The sequence below is a fragment of the Sebastes umbrosus genome, chromosome 22 (genome assembly GCF_015220745.1).
Source record: "Sebastes umbrosus isolate fSebUmb1 chromosome 22, fSebUmb1.pri, whole genome shotgun sequence".
NCBI lineage: Eukaryota > Metazoa > Chordata > Actinopteri > Perciformes > Sebastidae > Sebastes > Sebastes umbrosus.
The window spans coordinates 11018220-11036503 of NC_051290.1; the positions used below are offsets into that span (position 1 = coordinate 11018220).

Genomic DNA, 18284 nt, shown 5'->3' on the forward strand with positions numbered 1-18284 from the left:
AATCGGACTCAAAATGATGTTTTCGTGCTGATAAACATAGAAAGTTGAGGTTGCAGTTACATGGTGAGGGTGTGCTGTAACTAATGGCTTTTTGATGGTTAATAATTTATTTATTTATGCTTCATAGATCAGTAACAGACCACTGATAAGGACAACTTTTAGTAAAACCATAGACCGTATACAAGAAGTGGATCTAGTCACCCGGACGTCACCCATTGGTTTGTGGACTACAGTTTTGAAGCCGCAAGTTTGGTATTTTGGCTGTCGCCATCTTTTTTTTTTGCAACCAGAAGTGACACGAGAGGGTGGAGCTAAGTACGTCGGAACGCGGAACGCTTAACTTTCATGAACGGAAAACGGGGGTTAAAGTTCTAAGACGAAAACACGGACAACTCCCAGACCGGACAACGCCGTGGTAGCGACCTGTCAATCACAAGGTAGCTACGCCCTAAAGCATACCCTGCTTTATGGTCTATTTGACTCTAAATGGGACCATAATTTACTAAATGAACATCATGCTGTATTGAAGAAGACTTGAAACTAGCGATTGAGACCATAAACTCATGTTTACAATGTTTAATCAGGTAATAAATCAAGTGAGAAGTAGGCTCATTTTCTCAAAGACTTCTATACAATCTGACTTCTTTTTGCAACCAGAGGAGTCACTGTCTTCTGAGAGTTTAAGGGACTTCAACATTGAGGTTGCCCACTGAGTAAAACATATAAAATGCCTTACTTCTTGGAAAAAAAGTGGTACTAGACTGGTATTAGATATATTATAAGACTTATTAAAGTTCTATATGTAGTGGGTCTGCACTAGTGCCTACAACTTCCAGGAAATAGCCACAGCCTCCCTCTCTGAGTTCAACACCAACCAAAGCTTTCTTCTCCCACCAAAACAAACTCATTTGAATACTGTGTGGAGTTCAGCTTAGTGCAGGTGGTGACTGACTGATGCATGCTTTCCTGCCAAGCCCTTACCATAGCCGTGCTCTGCTGCTGAGATCATTCTGTGCTGCAAATATGTGCAGCAGATACAAACTCCAATACATTAGTAGCTGCAGTCGACACTCCCTGCACATACCAAACTGCTACCCGTATGCCAAGAATACCAAAGATGCCACATCAATGTGACAAACTTTCCTCCAGAAAACTTATTATATCACCTCCGGTTCTGAAAAACTAAGCCAATGCAAAAGTTCCTTAAATTATATAGGTCTATGAGAAAATGAGCCTACTTCTCACTTGATTTATTACCTCAGTAAACATTGTAAAAATGTGTTTATGGTCTCAATCGCTAGTTTCAAGTCTCCTTCAATACAGCATGATGTTCATTTAGTAAATTATGGTCCCATTTAGAGTCAAATAGACCATTTAGAGCATGGCTACCTTGTGATTGTCTGTGTTTTTGTCTTACAACTTTAACCCTTTCACAGTGTGTTTTCAGTTCTTTAAAGTTAAAGGTTCCATATTGTAAAAAGTGAGATTTTCATCACTTGTTTTATTATAAAGGAGGTCGGGGTGCTATTTAAATACTGTGATAGTATCGAAACGCTCAATCCACAAAGAAATACACACAGCCGGTATTCAGAAACATTTGAAACAAGCCGTCAGGATTTCTGTAATTTTGTGATGTCACAACTGTACAATATTTGTACCACCTCACAGTTTTAAACGTTAACATTCTAAATGTGTCCCAGTTTATTTCTGGTTGCAGTGTATGTAAATGACATCAGCTGACAGGAAGTAAACATGGGCCCAAGCTGTTCCCTAGCAACGCAATTCCATTGAAATGTGCTAAAACAGAGTGTTTCAGACAGAGGGTAAATACAGGTATATTCAGGCAGATAGTATGAGGCAAATAAAGGTTTTTTTGAACATCACAGCATGTAAACACGTTCTAGTAGAAACATAAAATACAAGTATGAACCTGAAGATGTGCATGACACGATATGTCCCCTTTAATTGTAACATTTTGGTCGCCTAAAAACGTCTTATTCAGCGTTCAGTTGTACTTAGCTCCACCCTATCGTGTCACTTCTGGTTGCAAAAAAAACAATATTGCGACGGCCAAAATGCCGAACTCGCATCAGCAACAGAACAGCAGTCCACAAACCGATGGGTGATATCACAGTGATTACGTCAACTTTAATCCACATTGCCAACTTTCCCTATAGCTGCTTTCTGTCAGCACATTTCCTCACTTTCCATCCCTGCTGCTTTTGATATGTAACATACCAGAATGCATGATCCAACAGGGCCAGAATGCTCAAATCTGAAATGGCTGTTACGGGGGAGGAAGTCTGCCAACAGTAAAGCATTTCTATATGAAACTGTCCAATACTGCAAGAGGAAGAAGCATCTTTAACTTGTGCCAGCAGACTCTGTTGCCAGCAAAGTTTGATATATCAGAGCTTGAATTCTTGCCATCAGAAAGAGACATTTGTTGCATTTTTATCTTAGGAAGAAAAATTGCTCTCACAGACATAAATGAAAAGGCCTTCAACTTCAAATTGCACCTGTATTTTTCTGTAATCAACCACTAGATTGCTGCTTGAGGATCTGATATAACAAGCGGCCGTCAAACAGGAAAACTTTCTCTCTCTCCGTCTCCATCTGCCCTCTTCCTCTTTATTTTAATCTTTCTCACAGCTCTGCACTCGTCCCCGTCTCCCTCCATCCATCTTTTGTCACGCTGCTGACTTTTCATTCGCGTCTCTCTCTCAGTTTCCGCCAGTCATCATCGCTCCTCATTCTCTGTCTGACTGCAGGTCTTTGTCTCATTCCTGCCATCCTCTTTCTGTCTCTCCCTCTTTCTTTTTCTCTACCCAACAGCAAGTGAAAAGGAAAAAAATGGGCAAACAGTTCTGCTGGCAGACTCTTTGCTCTCTTTCTCTCTATGCTGCCACCAGTGTTTGCAGCTCTGAACAAAGAGGCGCACCCAGACACTCCGAGACACACACCCAGACACATCAACAGTGTGCTAAAGTAGGACACTGAACACTAAGGTCACCTATATTGAGAATGTAGGCTGAAAGCCGAAATGCTTAAAGGTTAAACCCGCAGCATTCGGGGGACACGCGCGGCTGCTTCAGTATGTGGAAGCTTTGATGTCGAGATGTTCGAGGCTGCACAACATGATAGGGTGGTGGACCCCTGGCAGTCTGACATCATTTCGTTTCAACAGTTGTTTGTTTGGGGTTCAGTGTGTCATGTAGATGTCATAACTAGGGGTGGGGGAAAAAAATCGATAGAGCATTGTATCGCAATATTTTGCGTGGCAATATTTTATCGATACAAGGACGTCAAGTATCAATCTTTTATTATACAAACCATTAACCTCTTAACAATCCAACGGCCCGCCGGTGGGCCTGCCCGCTATTCTGTCTCTCAGAGGTTTTTATATCATTCTGTAGCTACACTGTTGTTCCTTATGTATTCAAATCACAACATTCAAATTTTTTTTTTTTCACAGTTTTAGCATCAAAATGCTATTTTCTCAAAACCTTTTCCAACGTGACCTGAGGTAGGTTTCTGCATGATGACGCTGCTACATTTACAGTATTTATACACCCTTATGGTCAGTGTATTACATACAGTAACTTAGGTAGTGGCATGCTCCCAGTTTGGAGAAGAATACAGGTGTACCGGCACGGAAGCTAAGCAATGTACTGCTGTGGACGCCACCTTGGTTCGGATCCAAAAGTCACACAACATTGATGCCGGGGCAGATCAAAAAACTCCCATGTTCTGCAAGGTAAAATCACTGCTTTTGTGAATGTAGTCTGGTGGCTTTGAAGAGAGCGATATAACAGCTTCAGTTTCCTGTCGGAAAGGGCTGTCTGATGGCAACGTAAAGCGGTGAAACTACGTACACTTTTTGATTGTTTGAGGTGGCTAAAATACGTTTACGTAATACGTTTCTGCTGCTCCTGTCCACAGCCGTTTTACTTAGTATGATATAGACAAATTATTGGATATGTAAACATATTAATTGCAGACACAAAGTGTTGTGCATTTAAACAGAGTAGATGGTATTAGCATGCGGTGGAAAGCTAGACTGGAAATGAAAAAATTCAGCCTCAGCAGACAGTGTGCATGCCGACCTCAGGCAGAGCTGCACATCACTGTGCTGTGCATATAAAACTGACATAGTGGTACCCAGGTGTGACAGCGGTGTAGCACTGCAGACTAATACGATTTAGTGCAGGACAGAGAACAGATTCGGTCCTCAGAGTGTTTATGTCCGCAACACCTGGGTCTCTCGACTGTTTATTTGTGTGTCAGCAGGGCGATACATTTGTGTGACAGAGGCGACTGCATGTTTCACTTGAGCCAAGTGAAAACCGTAAATCTCCAGTGACTTTAGTTTGGAAATACAAAAGAACTACCACACGTTTCGCCTTAAGCTTTTATGTGTTTTTTCCTCAAGATTGCTTTTTTTACTCTTTTCTACTTTATTAGACGTTTCAGAGCAGAGTCCAGTGAGCAGGAATGAGTATCGAACCTCATTACTCATTACCGAAATGTGCCTATTGCCTCAAGTATCAAAAACTTTAAAGAATCGAAAGTTGCCATTGAACGCTTGCTTACACAACTTTACCGCAACTTTACTTAGCTACAGCAGACAGCTGTTTTTCGCTAAAAAGCCGTGATAAACCATCTGTACACTATAGCACCACCACTACTACTAGCCCCAAACAGCAGACAGACAAAGGTAGCAATTAGCAGGTGAACATAGTGGAGTATTGAGCAGCTAAAGAGCCAGATATTTCCCTCAGGAGTTGGTGGAGACCAAAAACAGAGCTAAAAGAGTGTGAATACTGGACTTGCATTCATCAGGTGGCCAGAAACAAGACTCCAAATAAATGCTAATGTTGCTCTGTGTCTGCTGGGTGTAAAATAGGTAACTGTGTGCTCATATCAATGTTATTATAGCACGACCAAAACTGGATTTTTGAGGCTAATATTGGTATTTTCTTTTATTGTAACCAAGATACGTACTAGGCATGAGCTAACTATGTAATGGTGCAATGTATGATTTTTTGTGCATTTTCATAGGAATGTCCAGCAACATGTGCGATCATTGCACCGGCGTAAGCCCCTACAGTGTTTTGGCAAAAAAACTACTATAAGATCTTATTGTTATTTTAAACATTTTGCGATACGCTGAGTATTGCAATAAGATATTTTGTGATGTTACCTTTTTTCAACTGCAAATTACACAGTTTGTCAACATGTGTTTTATCTAATAAGATACAGTTTTCACTCTGTTCATTTCAGAGTTATCATTCACACATCTTGAGGTCAGATGTCAAGGGACCCCTTTGAAAATGGCCATGACAGTTTTTCCTCGCCTACCTGAGGTCACGTTGGAAAAAGTTTTGAGAAAATAGCATTTTGATGCTAAAACTTACATACTTCAACCAAAATTTGAATGTTGGGATTTGAATACATAAGGAACACCACTATGAAGCTACAGAATGATATAAAAACCTAAAAAAAACTAAATAATGGACACCCCCTTTAAGTGTTTGGAAGCAAATTAAATTTGTGGTTTGATATGCCAACAAGAAACAAACCTCACTTTAACACTCAGGGAGCAGTGGTTTATAAAAGCTCACATCAACAATCGTTACTGTGCATTTTAAAGTACATCCACGCTCCTGCAGTCAGTTTGAACATCAGGATTTTTGGAGGGGTGTCTGTTGTTAGGTCTAATGGACAAAACACAGTCAGAGAGAGAAAAATGAGCGACAAATGCCTGGAGAGAAAAAAGGCACAACATCAGCCACCATGGAGACCCAGAGAGGAGCCAAAGCTCCCCTCGTCTCCTCTCTGAGACAAGCCTTTGCTCTCCACCCCCATTTTAAATTTCCTGTGCTGCTTCCCACGGCGTTGGATGGGCATACGTGGATCACCTTGGCTCTCCAAAACAAGACACAAATGAAAGAGAAGCTTGTTTTCTCTCTCCATCTCTCAACAGATCACTTTGGTCTCTTGTCTCCTAAAAACCCTCTGTCGCCCATCAGCTCAGTTCTTCTTTTCATTTTCAGGTCATCTATTATTCCCTCCATCATGATCTCACCTCCACTCAGACATCCAGTCTCTCTGTCTGCCTTGAAAGGTGAGTGTGACAAAGGTTAAAAGAGCAGGTGATCCATTGCACCCTCATAAATGTCATTGTGACTGTAGCTATATTAGAATCTGAGTTTTAGTCATTATCAGGTATGATTACTCAGCCCGTTTGCATGAAAAGCCTTATGAATGACACGATAATGCACAAGGCATTTAGCATACTATAAGAACGCCTTTCTTGCTTTTTGCAATTTTTGTAATTCTGTCATTTGCACGCCAGGTAGTCTGCATTGACAGCCGTGTCAATGCCTCCGCGTAAAAATGCTACGCTCAGAGGTAGTGACATAGAATACAAAGTGAAAAGAATGCTTATTTCGAAGGGGAGGTGGACGGGTCCAACACGCCTTTTAACACGGGTGTTTGAAAGTTTGTGTTTTGTTTTGTAAGTTACGTTTGTCACGTGTTTTTTTAGTGACGTGTTTTCCATACTTATGTTGCATTGTTTCCGTATGTTTTTTACTTAGTTTATGTACTTATTTAAAGCCCAACCATGACGTTTTTCCTAAACCTAAGTGGTTTTGTTGCCTAAACCTAACTGTGGACGTTACCATAGTTTTGTTGCGTGACGTATAAATGACATGCGAAAAGCCTAAAATGCGTCCTCATGACACGCGGAATGTTCGTGTAATGTCGTGGACTACTAATTCATCATTCAAGCCATTTATTAAAGTTGAACAGAAATTAAAATACAAAAAATGCCAACCGTTGCCATGGGAACCAAGCAACCAGAGGCCTGAAGTTAAGCCATTTCAATATTTCCAAAAATGGGTTCATTCTCTTTTGAAAAATGTGCACAATAGCTGCAGTATCATCATAATTATATATTTCCTCACACAAAAAATTAGAAGACTTTAAAATTTAGTTGAATTTAAAGCAAAAATACCAAACATTTTCTGTTTAAAGCTTTTTAAACGTGATGATTTGCACATTTTCTCTGTTTTATGTCGTTGTAAATGGAGTTTTGGACTGTTGGTCTGACAAAACAAGCAGTTTGAAGACATTACCTTGTGAAGGGCATTTTTAAAGACGATTAAGAAGTCATAAAATAATCAAACTTTAATAACATTCAATAATGGCAATCATTTCTTAATGGGGACCATGTGCAGTGCAAACGTGAACTTCCAGGAAATCTAATACACAGACCAGAAGAACACATAGTCTGGATGATAACGAACAAGCATGTGCTCCTTGTTTCCTGCCCTGTTCTCTCTGTTTATCTATGAAATTCAAATTCTCTCTCCTTCAGCGACATTCGTCCCTTAACGTCTCATGACAGCCAGCAGATAAGCTTTCAGTTTGTTCGCTCGATAACTGCGAGAGTGCATCAGAGTGAAGCATGAAGCGAAACCAGTAATTACCTTGACTAATTATGTGAATGTATAAAAGACAGCGGTTCATTTTGGTCAAATCTGAGAGAGTTAAGACAGCTACAAAAAAAACAAAGACTTGAAAAGAGGCTCAGACGGTTGAATCGATTGTTTCGATTCAGACCATAGGCCAACGGACGAGCACATGATCACAGACACACCGAGACCCATGCAATCATGCACACACACATACACTAATTGACCTTCAAGCTTGGGTAAATTTATATGTTGGAGCCTATTGGCTAAGAGCTGATAGAGATAAATGGCTCAAGCCAAACATGAAGCAGCTTTTCTTCAGGCTGTAACACTCAGCTTTAATAAAAACCTTCTTGTGCTATTTTCTAGTGTATAATTAGAGCATAAAGTTACATTCAGCAAACGTTATGTGCACGTTCTTAACCGTATTCACCCAAGAAAGGCTTCTGTGACACAAATACTGTTATCAGTGGCTCAATCACTTAATCTTGGCCGCAGAGCAGGTCTGCTGGAGCAGCTGGCAGTCTAGTGCCTTGCTCAAGGGCTCATTCAAGGGTATTAACCTGTTTAAATGTGTAATTTTGTTTTACTGTTTGGTCTGTAAAATGCATAGACTGTATATAAGAAGTGGACGTAGTCACCGTGACGTCACCCATTGGTTTGTTGTCTGCCGTTTTGAAGCTGCGAGTTCAACAAACATCCTACAGTCCTACAAACATACAAAACTGCTCCAAGCATCTGTAAATTATCCACTATCTATGAGTTAAATGGACCACATAAAGATGGCCACTTGCTGCTGCATCATCCAGTATCACTGGTCCACCCTAAAATGTAATATACACCCTCTGTTTACACTTCTGATAAGGGTGGATGGTTATGAGAGGAACATGTTATCATAGTTCATTAAAACATGATTAGAAGAGTTGCTCCATTATTGCCGAAACATTACGAAATGATGTCAAAGTGTTGCTGTTACGGGCGCAAATGTGAACAGCTAATGAGAGGATTATAGTGTCGGTGGTCGGTTATGCACATAAATTAAATATGTATAAATGAAATAATAGATTAGATGTCCAGACTCAAAGGCTAAAAGGACACTTACTATCTCCTCCTCAGTGCTACAATGTCTTGATTGTGACAGAGCTTAGAGCAGATACAAATGAAGCCATGTGGGGTGAATGATTATGAGCCATTGTTACTACAGGCGCCTAATTGCTTTGATTACTGTTGAGTTATTAAACGGCTAATTGCTTATGTGTCAGAAAACATGGTTCCTCTGGGTGCTTATATATCCAGGTTCAAAATAGACTATATTGTGGCTGCATTGATACTGGCTTCATGTTGGTTTGCAGTACAACCAACACAGGAAATATATCGTTAATCTACTTAAAGTTGTGTCAATATCCTGAGCTCCACTCTTCCTGATTAGTATTCAAATGTTCCGTTTTGAGATCAATCATTGATTTAGTTTCCAACCAGTCTGGTGACAAGTGTTGTAGTGTGTTTACATATTGATATCGCTACAGTATTACGGCTCCAACAGACATTTTTTTTTTTTTTTTTTTAAATCTATCTTGATTAAAGGTGCAGTGTGTAGGATTTGGCGACATCTAACTGAAACTTCTCCCGTGTGCCAAGCGTGTAGGAGAACTACGACGACTGACATGGAAATGTGAATGGCCCTATCTAGAGCCAAAGTTTGTTTTTTTCCATTCTGGGCTACTGTAGAAACATGGCGGTCGGCTCCATGTAGAGAACCCGCTCCCTATGTAGATATAAAGTATACACTAAAGAAAACATACATACTGCCAATAGATCCCCCTAAATGCTACACACTGTTCCTTTAATTAATCATTTTGTCTATAAAATGTCAGAAATATGTATAACAATTTCTCAGAATCCAAGGCGATGTTTTCAAATTGCTTGTTTTGTCGGACCAAACAGTCAAAACAAGATTTTGTAGTAACAAAATTATGATCAATTATGTCAAAAGTTGCACAGAAGTCCAATAGTACAGCTTCTACCAAGCTCTTGTTGTCAATTTCTCTACGCCTGGTAATCCGTAATCTGATGTTTTGTTGTCCCATCCATCCACCGCGATCTCCTCTCTACACCGCTACACTTTGTCACTTTATAATAAAGTCACACCACTTCCGTACTACGTCATAATTCCTTACGTCACTTGAACATAAATGTGTAGTTTTTTGGGGCATTTGCGGCAACGGCTGAAGTTTTTCTCGGAAGGACGGGCTTGGTTTCAGGTAGCTGTTTTTCCTCTTGTTCCATATTTATCCATTGCTTAGCCTACAGCCGTTTTTTAAATGGCGGCAGATCTATGACACGACTGCAGACGACCTCCTCTGTATAAATACACTTCGCATGGATATTGTGCGTACCAGTGTGGGGCGAAAGTTACCCCTGCGAACTGTTTATTTTCTGCCCCGCTCAGCTCTTCTTCTGCCTGCGGATCTATTGACAAACACTCCTGATTATGTAACTGTGCACCGTGGAATGCCAATAACACACACACATTGTGAACCGTCGCCTCTGACAGCACCAGACTGGCTGCACATTTGGATGCATTTGGGGTCGCATCATTTAAAAAAAAAATCACAGTCACAGAGTGTACAATTTGCATCACATGGTTCACTTTTTAGTAAAAAAAAAACAACATCTGCACACACTACTCCACACATCCAATCTGAGAAATATGAATGGAGTTTGGACAGGGCGTTTTGTCTATAAATAGGGTGTTGTGAAGGCCTATTTGGACTTGTGGGAACAGACAGGGCATTGTGGTGCCTGGCCCTATCTGTATCTGGCCTCTAGCCATCGGGTAAAGGACTGAGTCGTCCCCCTGCCAACACACACACACACACACACACTTCCACACACTGGGCTAGATGCTAGAAGACTGCTGTAATCTCATACACCTACACAGTATAAAATCCATACGCTCTGAACCCAGATGCTGTTACGCTCTCGTACACCTACACAGAATACAAAAAATATATATTTTTATTAACACCCAGACTAATATGCACTAGACACTACAGCTGGCAAAGACTCTGATGTTAACAATTTGGATGAAAAAAACACATAAAAACGCACATGGTTAGGATTTATTCAGACTAGACTGATCTCAGACACCTACGCAGTGTTGTTCCACACTGTCTCAGCTAATGGGCTCCTCTTCACTGTACAGACAGTAAAAATACGTCTGAGCTCACAGTACGCTGCAAAACAGAGTCATATCAAAATAACTGACCTATGTTCAGTTACACAGGCAACGTTTAAACAAAAGTGCTTTCATAACCCCCTGTGTTTTTAATATTAAAACTGACAATTTCTAGGAATCAGTCTGATTTAGAGGATTTCTGGGCTGTAAAAAAAAACAAATTTCTGAACAATTAATGACAAAAAATTGTGGTTATGGCTGCCCAAAATTCTGTGTGTATGTACTTGTGGACATTTAATGACTCAGCACCAGATTTGACTCATTTATCTTCTTTATAAGCTACAAAACGGAGTAAAATCCCCTCAACACAGCCAGAAATGCAGGTCTGAGTGCATTTCAGCTGTACTCGGTGTGCTTTGGTTTCCATCCAAATGATTCATTTTTTCAGTAGCCCCTGAGCACACATTTCAATGTTTGTTTTGCATTCTCGATGGTCTCTCGTGTCACGTTGGTCGGGTTTTAAACACACTGAGCTGTATCTACTGTCAACAGAGAAGAATCAATGTTTCTGTTGGTGCCAACAGAGGGAAGTGCAACATTAGACAATGTTAGTTACAGTAGCTACATGGACTGTACTGGATACAACTGAAGCATGTAAATAAAGGACAGGATGGATCTTTCTTCATATGTACAACTCATCAATGTATTTTCATGTAAATAATCATTTGGTCTATAAAATGCCAGAAAATTGTATAAAATCACAGTTTCTCAAAATCCAAGCAACAGTCTGAAACTCACATTAAAACAAAAATATTCAGTTATTGCAAAGAAATGCAGCAAATAATCATATTTGAGAAGCTTGAACCAGCGGATATATGTCAAAAGTACGTCTGATCTAATAATTGGCTGATTGGCAATCATGGGATGCTTGGCTCCACTCCAAAGTTGAGGTTGTACAAGTTTATAATTCAGACAGATGGTATGCAGAAACAGCAATATGTTTGTATAACTATGGAGTTATAAAAGACTGAATAAAATAATAAAACAGACGCTTTAAAGCAGTATCCATAGATCTTTTTAGCCACTTGGTGGCATCGCAACAGGCTGAGAACACAATAATGTAAAAGTGGTTATGGCGACTGTGTTAGTAAAACGGTTGACTATTTACACATCTAGCAAATACGTAGCAACATAAGCATTTATTTGGAGTCGTGTTTTTGGTCACGTGATGATTGGAAGTCCAATATTCACTCCTTTCTTTTAGCTCTGTTTTTGGTCTCCACCAACTCCTGAGAAGAATATCTAGCTCTTTAGCTGCTAAATGCTCCACTATGTTCACCAGCTAGTCACTAACTTTGTTTGATGCCGGAAAAACAGGGAACGTACAGTTTGTTTATCTGAGACTTTTTCAAGGTTGATTGGGACGAAGTTTGCGGGCCAGAAGACGTAACAAAACAACAAGCTAAAAGACGTTAGAGTGCCTCACTAAGCTGAAGAGAATTACAAAGTTTTAGTAGTTTGTCATCCACATTCAACGTATCCATGGTTTGCAGAAACGTACAATGCCAACATTATTTTCTGGCAACAGGGCTTTTACACATGGTCATTTGATCCATATTTAATGTAACAATCTAGACTATCGCAGCTTTAACAATGTAATTTATCCTCTCATTTGTTTCAAAATCATCAATGTTTATGTTTGTTCCAACGGCGAATGGTTTAAAGTGGCTATCAGCTCTCCTCTGCTACAAAAGTACAGCGATACTCAAACTGAGCAGTAAACAAAACTCTACCTCTGAAGAGGCAATTACACCCACAGACATGAACATCAGCTCCGCAGCACCATCAGCACTGAAACACCATCAAACACCGTAACGGAGTCCACTTACTACAACAGTACTTCACATTTAATCAGTGGCTCGGCGCCGCAGCTGCACTGAGATGCATCGCTCAACACTGACAGGTCCGTATAAACCCAACAGCTGGCGTGTACTTTGACAGGAGATCATTTCAGCGTCAACACCTCAACATAAGGACAAAGACTATTTCTGAGCAGTCGGGACGACAACACCATTTGATTCCCTGATATTCCAGGACCTGAATCCACCTCCAAATATAGATGTTTACTGGCCTAGTTTGCTGCATATCCACACATTCATCAAACCAAGTGTTATCAGTGTCTCCTATTTCTAAGCCGCTATCAGACCCCAGAGCCATGCAATCTAAGTTGACATCTAAGTAGAATATTTGGTCAATTTGTCCTTGTAGCTTATTTAAAGTCAGGAAATTATCTCCATCGGCCAATATTGTCCTATAATAAACTGTGTTATTGTCAAAACATGAATTGTTTTATAAGTAATGACCTGTATATAAGAAGTGAACGTAGTCACTGTGAAGTCTCCCATTGGTTTGTGGACTACGGTTTTGAAGCCTTGAATTAGGCATTTTGGCCATCGCCATCTTGTTTTTTTGCAACCAGAAGTGACACGAGAGGGTGGAGCTAAGTACAACGGAACGCTGAATAAGACATTTTTAGGCGACCAAAGTGTTACAATTAACTTTCATGAACAGAAAACACATTGTGAAAGGGTTAAAGTTCTAAGATGAAAGCATGGACAACACCCAGATCGGACAACGCCGTGGTAGCGACCTGTCAATCACAAGGTAGCCATGCCCTAAAGCATACCCTGCTTTATGGTCTATTTGACTCTAAATGGGACCATAATTTATTAAATGAACATCATGCTGTATTGAAGAAGACTTGAAACTAGCGATTGAGACCATAAAATCATGTTTACAATGTTTACTGAGGTAATAAATAAAGTGAGAAGTAGGGTAGTTTTCTCATAGACTTCTATACAATCTGACTTCTTTTTACAACCAGAGGAGTCGCCCCCTGCTGGCTATTAGAAAGAATACAAGTTTCAGGCACTTCAGCATTGGCTTCACTTTTTAGAACTGGAGGTCGCCACCTGGTAATGACTCGTAATTTGAAAAATAAATCAAAATAGGCTTTTATTTTATGTCAATCTGTAGGTAAGTGGTGTCAAACTCTCCAGATGCGAATCCACTACCTCCAACATTGAAGGTCAGAAATAACCTATGATTTGAATGTTAATACCTCAACACTGTACAAACCTTGCAACCCTAACAGGTCAAGCATATCGTCTTTCCCTGCAGTCAACACTGATGGATTAGCAAACACTGCGGGAGTAAATGTTAATATTGGTAGAGTCAACAGGCAAGGTGACAGACTGAATATGCTCGAGTAAATTCCCCCTCCCCCCCTCACCAACAGCAGAGGAAGTGCATTTGTGCTTTGGCAGATGGAGCAAATATCCAATTGCAATGTTTAATATTTACAGCACCTCTGGTATAGTTTCTCTTATTTTTAACCAGCTACATTGCCATTTTCTCCAGTCTTTATATCACAGATAAAACACGTGTCGGGAACCTTGTGGACCTTTAAGTCGAGTCTGCCTGGAGTGCAAAAGGTCAAACTGTCACTGACAATCCAAATGCACACAGGCGATGTCTAATGATGGTACAAGTAGTATGTAATGAGGTCAGGTTGGTCAATAGACGCCATAGCAACAAGTTCAGTGATGCAGAGACAATGAAACATGGGGCTAACAAGCATGGCCATCACCATCTTTTACAATGACAAACCCTCCTTTTGTCAAAAGAAGTCAAATGCACCATCGAGTCCTCATTTGCGGATGTTTCTGTTTTGCCAGTGGGTTCAGAAATGTCTGCAAGCTCCATCCCAGGAGACTGAACCGCCACAGTTTAATGATGTCAACAAGTTGATCTTGGATTATTAGTCTGGCCAGAACACAAACACTCGGGGGATGTAGCATCAGACCACAGGGCAACTGTTCCAGCAGAAGAGTTTATTTTGATCCTGACAGATGCATACGACACGACTCCAGAAAAAAACCCTCTACAAATCACCGCTGTGAAATGTCAACAGGACCAGCTCATTCAAAGTAACAGTGTCCTCACTACAACCTGGGTCTGCGTGCTGGAATATCAGTAACAACCTTTGGCGGTAACACAGTTGATGCAGATGTCATCCATCAGTCCCAAAAGTTATGCTAGAAACTATTTGGATATTGTGCAGTCTTTTCCTTGAGTTGCTCAACGTATCCTCATACAATGGTTCGTATGAATTCTTACAAAAAATCATTCCTCATTTGCAAAAGATTGGCGCAAACATGATTAAAAAAAGCTATTTTTATAAAACGGTCGATATATCGTGACAGTAGTACATGAGACAGATAGCCTGAAAAAAATCATGTGCCTCTGTGTCCTCCGGTGCTCCTAACGGCATCTGCAAGATTTCACAGACCGGAGGAAAACAAGCAGTAAAAGCTGATCTGAGGTCTGCTGTCCAGCTGCTGTCTATGAGAGCCGGCTGTCAATCACTCGCAAACTCCGACCAAACGGTCAAACTAGGCAGCGCTGATCAAATATGAATCAATATTCTGTTACTGTAATGCCTATTTCTCACCTCAAATGTTTTCAGAATCATCTTGTAATGCACGGTTTAGCTGTAAAATTAGAAAGTTTGTGACACTGCTTACGTGATTATCAAATATCATTCCATCAAGCAGCACAAATTAAATTCCATTCATCCCGATTGAAAGGCATAAATGTCAAACCAAAACTATGTGCATGTGTGAACTGAAATTGGATGAACTGACCCTTTAATATCCGACTGAAAAACTGTATTTCTCAGGAGCCAAGTGGTATGATGCTGAATTTTTTAAATAATCAGCCACAAAATGATGGACGCAGGGCTGTTGGTCACACCACACCCACCAGTATTCCCAACAAAGAAAGACAAACATGCAGTACACTATCTATGTGTGTGTGTGTGTGTGTGTGTGTGTCCACGTGTGTGTGGCTGCATTTCTATATCAACACAGTCCGTCATTTCTGACATAGCTCGTGGAGAGTCTGTGCGTGCTTGCGTCCTCGTGCATTTGCACATCTATAAATGCACAATCCCGCTGGAGCAATGTGTGATGTGTGTGTGCGCGCGTTATCAGCAGGGGCTCCACTTCACTCCGAGAGCAGCGAGGCCGCGAGTCTCCAAATGCGGTATGACTCACAGAATCTGCGCGTGAGCTTCGCTCGAGTGCGTGCGTGCAGCTTGCAGCATAGTGAGAACCTGGATGTCTGTGTGTAGACAGAGGAGAGTTGTGTGTGTGTGTGTATGTATTACCCACGTTGTGGGGACATAAACCTGTTTACACAGTCACATTGTGGGGACTCGGCTTCCAAATGGGGATAAAATGAACGTCCCCGTAACAAGGCTTGGTTTAAGGTTAGGTTTAGGTTAAGGTTAGGGTAAGGGTTAGGATTAGGCAAGTAGCAGTTAGGGTTAGGGTAAGTCCCCAGAAAATGAATATAAGTTAATGTAATGTCCTTAAAAGCCATGAAAACACGACTGTGTGTGCGTGTGTGTGCGTGTGTCCTTGGTCTGGCACGACACACTGAAGCAAAACACTTCCCCTCCTCGCGCGCCAGGCTATAAGATATTCCATAAGGGAGACTCTTACGAAACGGATCTTTTCAGGGCTTTTGCTGCATGATTTTTTTTTTTATTTTCTCTCTGATTTTCTTTTTTTTTTTTGTTATTGGAGCCAGTACAGGGCCAGTGAACAGCACACACACAGGGGACACACCTCCATTTGACATTGACACACTTTATATCCTCCTCTGGCACACCAAGAACCACAACAACCCCCTGAACAGCCCCAACTAACTCCTCTTAGAAAGAGACAAAAACAACCTTTTTTATCGCGATAACAAAAAAAGTATTTAACCGTGAAATCGCAAACCTCTGTAGCTCTGTAGGGGACACCCAGTTATGAACACCACAAAGGAAGAGCAATGATGATGATGCTGTTGGCTGACTGGGACGGATGGAGGAGGAGGTCAGGTTCATATGTATGACTCAAGTTCATGCGACACTATAGCATGTCAATACTGTCCTATATTCTATCTGCAGAGACATTGAGCTGTCATGCCCTGGGTTGGTTATTATAGGGGGGGGAGGTGGGAGGGAGGGAAGAGGAACAAAGAGCCGCTGGCTGTGCCACATGTGCACGTCAATAACAATGCACTCATGCATGCAACATGTAATTCAAATTGCATTTTTTTCAATTGGTGCTTGCAAAACACAGATGAAATATGAATGTGTTGCAGAGTGGACTGTTTTGGTGTTGATGGTAGCTGGAGAGCAGCGTGTTTCTGGGTTCAATCAAGCAGGAAAAAGGGGGGCGCTGATTACTTTGACATCGGTTTGCATATAATGCAATATTAAACAGGAGGGTTTGCATCTCTGTGCATATTACCAACACAAAATTCCCTGCAGAAAAACACATTTTTTTCTCGTTTTCTTGCATGAATGACAAAAATCTGCACAGGCTACTCCCTCACTTTCTCACAACAAAGAGCTCAAACACATAGAAAAATAAATTAATCACATCCCAGTTGTGCTACTAGAATAAAAACAGCATAAACTCACCTTTTAATCAGCAGATTGGAAACAAAAGAAATCTTCACACAAAAGCAAAAAAAATGTATAAATGGCAAGTCTCGTTCTCCACTTGCACTTTCTTCCCAAACTGTTCTCCACCAATGCTCCTGTTATTTCACTTCTTTTCCTCCACCTCCTTTATTTTCCAGTGTGCCTTCTTCCTCTGTTGTTTTCTTTTTGTATCCTTTCTCCAGCAGGCAGGAGGAACATTCAGCAGCAACACAGGAGAAGAAAAAATATGGAGCGGTCAATCAAAAGGCAAAGATGTAGCGATGGAGGTTTTTTTTTAGGGGTGTTGAGAAAGTTACCCCTAAATAAATCAACAATAAATATTTTATTTTAATGCAAATAAGTGATTTATATTTGAGGCAGCGTGTGGCAGCTCCTGGTTTGGACCAGACTAAAAATGCAGACACGATATCGGGAGTAAAATAGCTTGTGTATCTTCCAGGCTCCACCCCTCCACTTAGAAATCATAATGGTACAGTCCACTCCTTGTTGAGCTTATTGAACGAAGCCGAGCATTCCACGCCTGGGCACGAGCCAGCCAGCAGGTAAATAAACACACCTGGAGTCAAAGTGTGATCACAAAGAGAGGGACAGCAGTGTGACCTCCATCCTGGAGAGGTCTAGGGGGGTCCAAACCTTAGCTGAGTCTCCTCCAGAGGGTCACCGAAGGGGGGGTTGGGTTGGAGATCTCCATGCCCCCCCCCCCCCCCCCTGGAGGAAGAAGTTTTATTTCACTATCAGTCACTTTTCTAACTGAAAAATGATTATGACAACAAATGGAATAAAATTCATATAATAAGAATAATAATAAAAAAAGAAATCTACTATTTTAACACATAACTGAAATTAACTACAGTGTGTCAAAAGAGTATTTCATTAATCTACGTAAGGGGTAAAGTACAGGTCTTTCTTTCTAATAGCCAGCATTCAAACATGAAAAAAATAGTTCTACTTGGTTTTTTTTTGTTGCTTTCATGCACCCAGTGCAACCTCTGGTTCTGAAAAGTGAAGCCAATGCGGAAGTGCCTTAAACTTGCATTCTTTCTAACAGCCAGCAGGGGGCGAC

General features: G+C 40.8%; 1 protein-coding gene across 1 annotated transcript in view; it reads right to left on the minus strand.

Annotated features, from left to right (window-relative positions):
* Window positions 1-17593, minus strand: part of ndrg2 (NDRG family member 2) — a 35473-nt gene extending 17880 nt beyond the window's left edge. Inside the window, exon 1 of the mRNA XM_037758220.1 lies at window positions 17198-17593. The gene's annotated coding sequence lies outside the window, so the exon portion shown is untranslated. The remainder of the gene's footprint in view (window positions 1-17197) is intronic.
* Between the last annotated feature and the right edge of the window lie 691 nt (window positions 17594-18284).